Source organism: Pinus tabuliformis, chromosome 9, assembly GCF_031772625.1.
Source record: "Pinus tabuliformis cultivar Carrire ecotype Pingquan chromosome 9, CPIR1, whole genome shotgun sequence".
Taxonomy (NCBI): domain Eukaryota; kingdom Viridiplantae; phylum Streptophyta; class Pinopsida; order Pinales; family Pinaceae; genus Pinus; species Pinus tabuliformis.
Genome location: NC_142307.1, coordinates 1,628,510,959 through 1,628,522,496, shown reverse-complemented (window position 1 = coordinate 1,628,522,496; position 11,538 = coordinate 1,628,510,959).

Below are 11,538 nucleotides of genomic sequence, written 5' to 3'. Positions count from 1 at the left end.
GGTCCATTCAGGAAAAGGACACCTCGAGGAGAAGAATACTTGATATTATTCATTGACGATTTCTCCAGGTTTGTCTGGTTAGGACTTATGAAGCACAAAGATGAAGCATTCGAAAAAATCAAATCCTTTAAAGCCTTGGTTGAAAATGAATTAGGATACAAAATTAAGTGCCTCAGATCCGACAGAGGTGGGGAGTTTACCTCAAATGAATTTTTCGATTTCTGTGAAGAACATGGGATAAGAAGAGAATTTTGTACAGCCAGAACTCCTCAGCAAAATGGAGTGGTGGAAAGAATGAACAGAACAGTCCAACAAATGGCTCATGCTATGCTTGATGAGTCTGGAACTCCCGCAACTTTCTGGGGTGAAGCTGCATATGCTACGGTTGTTATTCTCAACAAAACAAATGTCCGGGTGAACAGCAGTAAAACCCCTCATGAGCTCTGGTATGGTGAGACTCCTTCGGTAAAGCACTTCAAAATCTTTGGAAGCAAATGATATATTAAGAATACTGATGAGCAGCTTGGTAAACTTGAACCTAGAGCAGATGAAGGCATTCTTCTTGGTTATTCTCCACACAGCAAAGCATACAAGTGCTACAATAAAAGACTTGGAAGAATTGTTGACAACATTGATGTAGTGGTTGATGAGAAGGGATACATTCCTAGGCAAGTAAATCATGAAGATATCGAAGAAGATGAATACTACCCTCAAAGATAGAATGATGAAGAAGAAGAACCTCAAGAAGAACCAGAGGAGCAGATAAGGATAGAAGAGAAGACTCGATCCAGATATGTTCAGAAGAATCATCCAGAATCTCAGATTTTGGGGCAGAAAGAAGCAGGTGTACAAACAAGAAGAACAATTGCAGAAGCTTCAAGCTATTTGGAATTACTCTCTTCCACTGAACCACAAAATGTGAAAGAGGCATGCAAAGATGAATGTTGGGTCAAAGCAATGGATGAAGAACTTGAGCAGATCGAAAAGAACAACACTTGGGAGTTGGTTCCTAGACCAAAGAATAAGAATGTTATAGGGACAAAATGGGTCTTCAAAAATAAATTGAATGAAAATGGAGAAGTAATTAGAAACAAGGCCAGACTTGTTTGTAAAGGGTATACACAACAAGAAGGAATAGATTTTGAAGAAACTTTTGCTCCTGCTGCAAGACTTGAGGCCATCCGAATGTTCCTTGCTCTCTCAAGCTTTCAAAACTTCAAAGTATTTCAAATGGACGTGAAATCAGCCTTTCTGAATGGAGACTTGGAAGAAGAAGTATACATTGAGCAGCCAGATGGTTTTATTCTTAGAAATGATCCAAATCTTGTATGCAGATTGAAAAAGGCCCTTTATGGTCTCAAACAAGCTCCAAGGGCTTGGTACTATCGTTTGGACAAATATCTTCATCAACAAGGTTTTTCAAAAGGATCAGCAGATAGCAATCTTTATATAAAATTTGAAAACGACAAATTGCTAATACTTGTTGTGTATGTAGATGACATTATCTTTGGCAGCAATGAAGAAGCTATGAGTCAAAGCTTTGCCTTGGTAATGCAGAAAGAATTCGAAATGTCCTTGCTGGGAGAACTGACATATTTTCTTGGTTTGCAAATCCAACAAAAAGAATGAGGGATATTTTTGTCTCAAACCAAGTATCTCAAGCAGATTTTGAAGAAATATGGCATGGAAGATGCAAAACCAATATGTACACCCATGGTCACAGGATGTAGCCTCAGTGCAAATGATGAATCAGCAGCAGTGCATCAACCAACCTACAGATCTATGATTGGAAGTATACTTTATTTGACAGGTACCCGACCAGACATAATGCATGCAGTAGGAATAGTTGGAAGATTTCAGGCAAATCCAAAGGAAACTCATCTTTAGGCAGTAAAGAGAATCTTCAAATATCTTCAAGGAACTCAAAACTATGGCTTATGGTATCCTAGAGATACAGATCTCACACTTCATGCTTATACAGATGTAGATTGGGCCGGAAGCATGGATGAGAGGAAGAGCACAAGTGGTGGTGCATTCTTTATGGGTTCCAGATTAGTATCTTGGTTCAGCAAGAAACAGAGTTCGATTGCCTTGTCTACAGCTGAAGCGGAATATGTTGCTGCTGCATCTTGCTGCACTCAACTCCTTTGGATGATGCAGACCTTGCAGGATTTTCAAATCACTTGTGTACCACCCATCTCCATCTTATGTGATAATACAAGTGCAATCAGAATTTCAAAGAACCCAGTCATGCATTCAAAGACCAAGCACATATCGATCAAGTATCATTTTCTCCGGGAACAAGTACTTGAACAAAAGGTCAAGTTGGAGTATGTTCCTTCTAAGGAACAAGTTGCTGATATACTCACCAAACCATTGCCCAGGGAGACCTTTGAATACGTCAGGCAAAAGCTGGGGGTTGTTGATGCATCATCTTGTTGTTGAACCTCTTATGATGGTTGGTTGTATGTAAGGATCATCTGGGGTATATGCATACAGGTGCTGGGTTGCGGATTGATCGAAGACCGAATGGCACAGGTTCAGGGGGAGCATATAATGCATTGTTGGCATTATGGAGGAAGTACAGAAGGAGATCATGGATGCTGGTCTGAATATTGCTGCAATATGTCTCTATCTCTTTCATGGTCATTTATGGTGTTTGGTGGATTATGGTTCTTCTTTGCAGATCTGGTTTATAGTCAGGTGGAGCCTTTGTTCCATACACAAGGAAAGGATCCTCCATAGTTATTAGAAGGTGGCTTACAAAGTCTTCCTCTATCACCAGGGGGGGCATGTTCTTAGGGGGAGCATAACCCTTTGCCCTTGATGTCAAAGGGGGAGAATGACGTTGAAGATCTTGAGGTTGCCATCAAGTCCAAAGGGGGAGATTGTTGTCATTATGATTCTGGTATGGCTCTATGTTACAGGTGTTGTACTTGATGGCAACTCTCTTAAGTGGCAATGCTCTGTTCAGGCTCTCAAAATGTTGGAAATTAAGAGGTACGCAGGTGAATGGTTCAAAAGGTGCAGACCCGAGGTACGCTGGCCAGGAAGTGCGTACATACCCATAGGTACACCATGTAAAAGGTGCGGACCCCAGTTCACTCACTTCAAGGTAGAGAAGCACGCTCACGTGGGGTTTCTTATGTTTGGCCCGTGGTATTTAGCCCGTCGTTCTTGTTTCTATGGTTTTGGCCCGTGGTATAGGATCTAATTTAGCCCCGGTTTGGATCCCTTGTATTGGTTATTGATGGTTTTGTCCCATGGTGTGAATGAGGGTTTGACTATAAATAGGGAAGGAGATCACTTGGCCAAAGTATCCTTTTGCAAATTGAATATCTTAAGATCTGAAATATTGGGTTACCGGTTAAAAAGCCTGATCTATATAAAAGTGAAGTTGAAAGTGAATCTATGAAGTGTGATCTCTCGGGCGCATGATCAGATCTGGGCATCTGACTATCTATGGTACACTGGTGGACTGCCAATTTGGCTCTAATCAGAGGTTCGCAGGTAATTAATTGTGCAAGTGCAGAGGTACGCACAATAGAAGAAGGCGCAGTGCATGGGTACGCAGAGCATAAGAAGGCGCAGTGCATGGGTACGCAGAGCATAAGAAGGCGCAGTGTGTGCGTACGTAGCGCGATAGAAGGTTCAGGTGCGGAGGCATAGTAAAAATACGCGGCGCGACAGAAGCCGCAGGTGCGGAGCTACAGTAGAGGTACGCGGTGTGATAGAAGCCGTAGGTGCGGAGCTACAGTATATGTACGCGGCGCGACAGAAGGTGCAGGTGCATAGATAAGCAGTGCAGCAGAAGGCTCTCTGCGTGTATATGCAGGGGAGCAGAAGGTGAAGTGTGGAGCCACGCAAGCCAGATAAAGAAAAACTACGGATCTGTCTTAAGACTTTTTGTTGGCTGAATTTTTCTGTTGATAAGGTGTTCTGGGTTTAGTTTACTGTTATTATTGATCTGGTTACTGCAGTTGATTGTGTGATTTACATGTACTTGATGATCATTTGATGTTCATGGATCTAGTTTGAAAATTTATGAAAAGTGGTCCTTGAAAGAAAAGAAGTAGGGGTTGTAGCTCCCTTCCAGAAGAGATTGGAAAATGAGATAGAGTTGTAGCTCTCTGCAGGTTGCAGCCTGTGTACTGGTAAAGGACTGCACCAGTACAAAATCATTGTAAAAGGAGTTTCTAATTTGAAAGAAGATAGAGACATATTGCAGCAAGTGGTTTTCACCCACATTGGGTTTCCACCTTATATCTGGTGTTCTTTGGTGTGTCTATCTTTTTTTCTTGTTCATGCTCATTATTTTATGGTACTGACATGCAAAAATAATTCAAAGTATAAATAAGGAAGATTTATTAAAAGAACTTGAGAATACTGATTCACCCCCCCTCTCAGTATTATTTCCAACATTACACACAGGGGGTGTGATGCAATTTGGAAAGCCCTTCTGTAGGGTGTGATGAGCGAGAGCAGACAAATGGCAGAAGCAGTTTGCTAGGTGGAAACCCAGAGAATCTTCTAGAAACTGCTCATATGAAACTTGCCTCTCTAAATTCACCCAGGGATGAGTAAGAGATCTGAAATCTCCAAGTGGAACCAAGCACTATCAGTGAAATGACACTAATCAAAATCCCAGAAGCTGACTCACTCTCCTACAAACATCTATATATGGATCCCTCTTCCAAGAGATCCAGAGGCTGGAATTTTGTAATTTGCAAGGAAGTGTTGTTGGTTTCTCTTTGAAGACATTGTTGGGTGATCTTGCTTTGTATGAGGTGAATAGGGCTTTCATGCTGGGAGGATGATGCTGGATCAGACAGCCTGGTTTTAATCCTCTCTTCTACTACTTCTATCAATAAAGTTATTTGAGTTTTCCTCCACATGCTTGTATATCTCTGAATCTTGTATTTGTATATGCATTTATATGGTTAATGTACATTTGATCCTACATTGTTTATGGTTATAGATATCTATGCTATTATGGTATTTTGTTGCCTTAACTCTACAACTGTTCTTTGAAGCAGGACAAGTGAGAAAGGAGTGGCGAAAGATCTATCAAGGGAGAGAGGAAATGAGCAAGGAGACTAGAGAAAGACTGAGGTTGGTACTCTTTGATTTTCTCTCATCTATCTCTCATAAAGGAAAACACAAGTGACTTTAGTTTGTTTGTTTCTAAGATAGCTACCTGTCTTAGTGGGACTAGCAGCTCTGAATCGACACTAGTTTTCCAGATAACAAAATGGTGACTCCACTGGGGAGTGAATAGTTTGTTTGTTTTGTTACTGTTGTTTGCTTTATAAACCACAGACGGAGCCCGAAGTTAATCCAACTAGCCTTCGAACTGCTTTTGCTATGCAACTGCAAAGTAGATCAACGCTGCTTCAGTCAATCTCTGGGTGGGTTTATGAACTGAACATCTAGCTTGCAAACATCCTAAGTGCCCTGGTAGTAGCTCAAATAACCTCATTATATCAACCCCTATACTTTGTGTTTACTGAAAATCATTATCTCAGCCTAAATCCCTGAACTTAGCTGCAAACTGTGAGTGAAAACCAAGCACAGTCTCATCCCTGGTCCATCGCACTGTCTCCTCTTAGCAACCTAGATGCATCGCACCTCCCATGTGTTGCAGGTGAGATGCATCCTTGTTTCCCTGTGTTACAGGTGTGATGATTGAATGAGACTGTTTTTGCCTCCAGATTTTGTTTTTTTCTTCATTGTCTTCAGTTTTATTCAGTTGTTTTGCTATTTATGATCAGTATATCTCTATTGAAACCATCTTCCTTTGCATTATTCAGCCTCCATCAGAAGGAATTGTGAATGTCTTTTTTTATGTATTTTTCATCATTTACAGTTCTCCTTTGCAAATAGTAGCTTAATCGAATTGTCGTCCTTTGATTTGAAAGTGTCGCAAGTGTCATTTTCAGTCAAGAAAAAGAGTGTCACAAAGCATTCCTCTTTTAGATAGTCGATTACACTTTACCATTGTATTTGATTTGAATTAATAGTATTTCAAGTTTCGAAAGTAGTTTAAATTCAAAATCGCAAATTGTCGTCTTGAATTTACTTTCGTTTTTTGAAAAGAAAATTGTTAGTATTGTCACTTTGAAAGAAGATATTTCAGATCTATACTTAGTTTTCTTTTTGTCATTCTCACATTAAGGAAACTGAAAAACAATACATGCATGTGCATTTGCATTAAGACTGCATGCTGAAGTTGATTTAGGAAAAGTGCATCTAGTGTGTGCTCTCTGCTCTATGTTGAAAGAATTTCATCTCTCTTTCCTTAGTAGCTAGGATTTTCATTGCAAAAAGAAAGTAAATGATTGTTTATCATCTTAGATTGCACATTTATGAATTGTATATCTACATCATGCGGTGAACCTTAATGGCAAACTTCTTAAGAAAGATCAACGATAAAATAAACTTCAATGAACATGAAAATGCTTTGGAACCTAACGCACAACATTTAGAAGTCTAGTCTAGAGACGTATTCTAGTGTTGTAAAGCCTGGTTACTATCTCTTACATCGTAGGTTGGGTGATTCCTCCTCTTTGAGATGACAAGTGCCAGTATGGAATTGTGCTCCCATGTACCGTCGAGTATATATTGGGAGACCACAATAGGCTACATCCTTTATCCTTAGGAAGACATGTCTACCACCCTATCGATTGCAATGCATTGAACACAACATTCGAGAAAGATTGACTGTCGTACCATAAAAAGTATTCTGCAGTTTTGCGATTGGTTTGGTAATCCCTCTATCTAGACTTCCAGAGTAGTCACTTTCGTTCCTTTTCAGACTCCTTAAAAGAAAAGGTCCATCTGAGCACTTGTCACTTCAGGCTCATTAAAAATCGAAGGCAACTAGAGTCATCTTTAGCTTTTTATCAACTCTTAGAAATTGAAAAAGCAAGCTGTGTCAAAGCGTCATAAAATTTATTTTAATCAGAATAACGTCATTGTTCCCTCGTTGGTCTTAGGTTGAGAAAATGGAGTCTACCAATCAAGGATTTCCCCTTGGGGGAGATCTTAGTCCTTTCTCCTCTTGGGGGGATGTTGGTGCTCCACATATGGCTACATTGTCCCTTCCAGGACTCACAATTGGCCTGCCAGTATGGCTTTTCTTGACCTCTATCATTCAAAACACCGCAATTTGTCAGCAATCCAATCAGAAACTAGATGAAGTTGCTCCCCAACCTTCTACTTCGCTTGTTTCTCCCTCTCCTTCTTCCTCTTCACTTGGTGAAGCTAGTAACGCTAAAAACCAAGTAACTGAGAAGAAGAAGAAAGGGAAGGAGAAGAAGAAGAAGAATCCAACAGCAAAAGGGGGCAGCCATGCATCATCTGGTGAAAATCCACACACTGCACCTTCCAAACCTAAATCTCCATGTGTCATTCTCAAGGGAGACCACTATCATTGAGATTGTCCCTACATCCCACAGATCTTGAGGGATTGGTCTCTCCACTTGCACAATCCGGTGTCTTCAACTGCTGACAATCATGTTGAAATCACACCGTCAACTAGTGAAAATGAAGTTAATGGATAAAAAGGAAGATCCAAATTTCCTTGTAGATTGTATGAAGGCGATCATGCCCTCCACCGTTGTCCCTTCCTAGACGAAGCTAAGAGAGACTTGGATAACCGTCTTGCTTCACCGCCGCGACTTCTTCTCGGATACAAAAAACTCTTGCCGAGTCCATCGCTAGTTGAAAATCCAACTAACACACCTTTGTTTTCGGTTGAAGCACCTATCATTGAAGATAAACCCTCTGAGTCCACACCGGACCAAAGTCAACAGGTCGAGATGGCAGTCAACCCAATCTTGTCCTCAGAGGGTCCACCTTCAGATGATACTATCACCAAAGAGAATGAGAATGACACCGTTCAAATTCTCTTCCTAAACACAGACATCGATGAACATGGTGGCAATCTACCCATTCCTTTACCACAGGAAGGAAGTTCGTCAGAGATTTATCTGGTCATTTATTCGGTCCCACCTCCAAGCAATCTAGTCGTTTCCTTCGATTGGAATCTACTAAGCAGACCCTGCCTACAATCTAATGTACCATTCTAAATCATAGTACAAGATTACAGAATGATCATGGTTGGTACTATTATAGATGAAGGGGCTTCTATGAGCATCCTTTCCTCAACTACTTGGAAAGCACTTGGTTCGCCATCACTTTTGCTTGAGATTCGAAATCTGACAAGCTTCAACAAAGGAACCAGTCGACCGTTAGGGGTCCTTCCAAATTTGCCTATAACTTTGAGAAGGAAAACCATTCATCTAAACGTGATGGTAGTCCAAGGACCTCTAGATTACAATCTACTCCTTGGGCGTGACTACATTTATAGCATGGGAGCTATCGTTTCCTCACTCTTTTGAGTGATGTGTTTTCCACATGAAGACAGAGTGGTCCACCTAGTTGATTAGCTTTCATTCGCTCGTTCAAACATAGCTATTAGTCAAATTCCATCCCTAACTGGTCTTTTTGCACAAGGAATGTCTAATCAATCTCCAGTCCGTCCACCTGATGATCGCGAGTGATTCGATGATTGTGTCTGAAACCCAGGAGGCATGCACCCTGGTCTGCTTTGGCAGGAAAACCCCAGATATAAGATAGGTTTCTGTGTAGGAATATGACTAGTCTGATACCCCTGTCCATTTAGGAAAATGGATTTGGACTGGAAAAATATTCCACCATTAAGGTTATGTGATTGGGACTGACAACAGTCACCTTTGTCCATTTCGATGGACATCGCCAAGGAAGTGTTTTGTCCACGACGCGGATGCAACAATCTTGCTAATGCGAGAACTTCCATATGGTGACCTGGAAACTCTACCTTATACCTGGGGGCATGCAAACCTTTTTGCATGCAAGTGAAAAGCCACCATTTATTTTCGTAGGTTGGTCGTTCTTAGCTTAAATAACGAAAGGCTCAGGAGAAAACTTGTGCATGGGGCAAGCTCCCTAAAAAATGAACCTACTGATGAGACATCCTTATTATACGACTGGCACGAGCAATTTTACGCAAATTTCAAGCTTGTTAAAAAATAAACCTCGCCATGAGCAGTTTTACGTGAAGTTCAAGCTCATTCAAAAATAAACCTAGCAATAAGAAAATGTTCCCCCATAGTTTAAGCTCATTAAAAAATGAACCCCACCTCCAGTAAACAACCATTGCGGTCACATAATTATCAACTTTTGAACCTTGGTCGTGCTCTCACCGTCACCTCCACTTTTTTTTAGCTGATCATACGGCTCCATTTGATTGTTTACCCTTTTGAGGAAAAGCTGCGACGAGTGACTCTATTAGCCACCTTCTTTACACTACTGTGATTGAAAAGTTCCAAACCTTACCTGGAACCAGTTGCTATCCAAAAACATCACTCATTCCTCAAAAAACGAGTCTCCTTTAAGCTCTTTTCATCTGACTCGTAAAATATGAAAAGATTGCCAAGCAATTGGCCTCTCCAGCTCGTTAAAGTGATCGGAAGTGCCATCCCTCCTCTAGATTTTAATCTTTTTGGACCTGAGGGATTATTACACAAAAAGATCGAGCACCTGTCTTGTTCGGCTCGTTAAAACTATCGAAAATTCATCCCTTTCGTATTATTTTACACTTTTTCGAACTTAAGGGATTACATTACGAGAAAGGACCACTAGAGTTGCCTTTCGGTCCCTTTTTAGACTCTCTAAAATTGAAAAGGACCGAGTTATCTTTGTTGTTAAACTCATTAAAACAATAGCGAAAAACTTGTCCATGCATACAAGAGCGAGTTTCACTGTCGCTATGCTCGTTAAAACATAGCGACAGGTTTTCCCGAATGAAAAATTATAGAACAATAATATGCTATCCTCCTCAAGCTTGACAAAAATAAAGAGGTACTAGTCAGCAATGACTGGGGAAAAAGGGAAGAAAACTTGAATAGCTTCATTGGTAGCAGGTCGCTCTTGAAAATGACACTTTCACTCCGTCACCATGATTGAGTCAGGCTGGGTTATTCCATTCACTGGTCATATCACCATTGGTCCACCATACCATCCATTTTTGGGGTTAACGCTACCGATCCATTTCAATGTCACCGATATGTTCAAGAGAAGTCGCTCAAAGAATTCACCAACCTAGCTAATGTCTCATCCGCTGCAATACCTTCACTCTCCATTTTTCATGGCCGCCACCCTAAACCTTGTATCATCAGATCGTTTTCACCTCCACAAAATCATTTGATTTGTTTCGTGTCTTAGATGTGGGATTCATTAAGGCCCTCCTACGACAGGTCACTTCTTTTCGACATCAGCTCATTATCCAAGAAGTTGACTTAGGAACAACCCTTTCAGTAATTTGAAGCTTGCATGCCTCAATGGAAAGTTTCTCACTTCCAGCAAGAAGTTTACATCAATGGCCTTCGACCGAAAGATTTTGCATGGTGTTCAACATCAACTCATGTAATCACACCACGTGAATTGTACTTCAGTACCTTGAGGGTCACTATCATTATTAGTGATTCCTCTCACACTTGTTAACAACTTACATCATTGGTTGGTAATCAGGCGATGTCTTTCCATGTTCGACATCAGAACATCTTCTCACAAGGATGGACTTGTACTTCGGACGAAGATTGAACAAGTTTGAAGACACCAGATCTAGTTTCATCCATTTGAGCTGCGATATATTCAGGAAAATAAAGACATCAAATGTACATCATTGCTGCACAGATAATCATCCAAGCTAAGGGATGATGGCTCTACCAGAATCATCAGTCTGCCACACAGACGATTTTCTGTCCTATGTACATGAAAATGAATTTATAAAGCTAAGCATGGGAATGCCCACCTCAGCTAGATCATGAAAATATTATGAAGATAATGTATTGTATTGTATCTTATTACAGGTCACCTTCCAGTTCGAAAAACCTCGGATCCTCATTATAAATCATTTCACCCGACATCAAAAGATTTACGACCTCATGCTTTAGGGGGCAACTGTTATAGACATATTTGGGCACTGCAACCCCAATCACATATGTCCATAAACCAAGGGATTATAAACCCCTAAAAGTGTTGTTTCATACCCTAAAGGAACAAGGTCAGTTGATTACATCATCTCCCAGAAGTTCTCCATGAAAAACTACTCAGAACTGGTCAAAACTGGACCATACAGACTGCTCCATGCATAGGGTACGATGCATATCACCTATTACGCATGGGGGGTGCGATGCATACTGGAAAACCCTTCTGTATAGTACGATGAGTGAGAGCAGACAAATGGCAGAAGCAGTTTGCTAGGTGGAAACCCTGAGAATCTTCTAGAAACTGCTCATATGACACTTTCCTCTCTGAATTCACCCAGGGATGAGTAAGAGATCTAAAATCTCCGAGTGGAACCAAGAACTATCAGTGAAATGACACTAATCAGAATCCCAGAAGCTGACTAATTCTCCTACAAACATCTATATATGGATCCCTCATCCAAGAGATCCAAAGGCTGGAATTTTGTAATTTGCAAGGAAGTGTTGT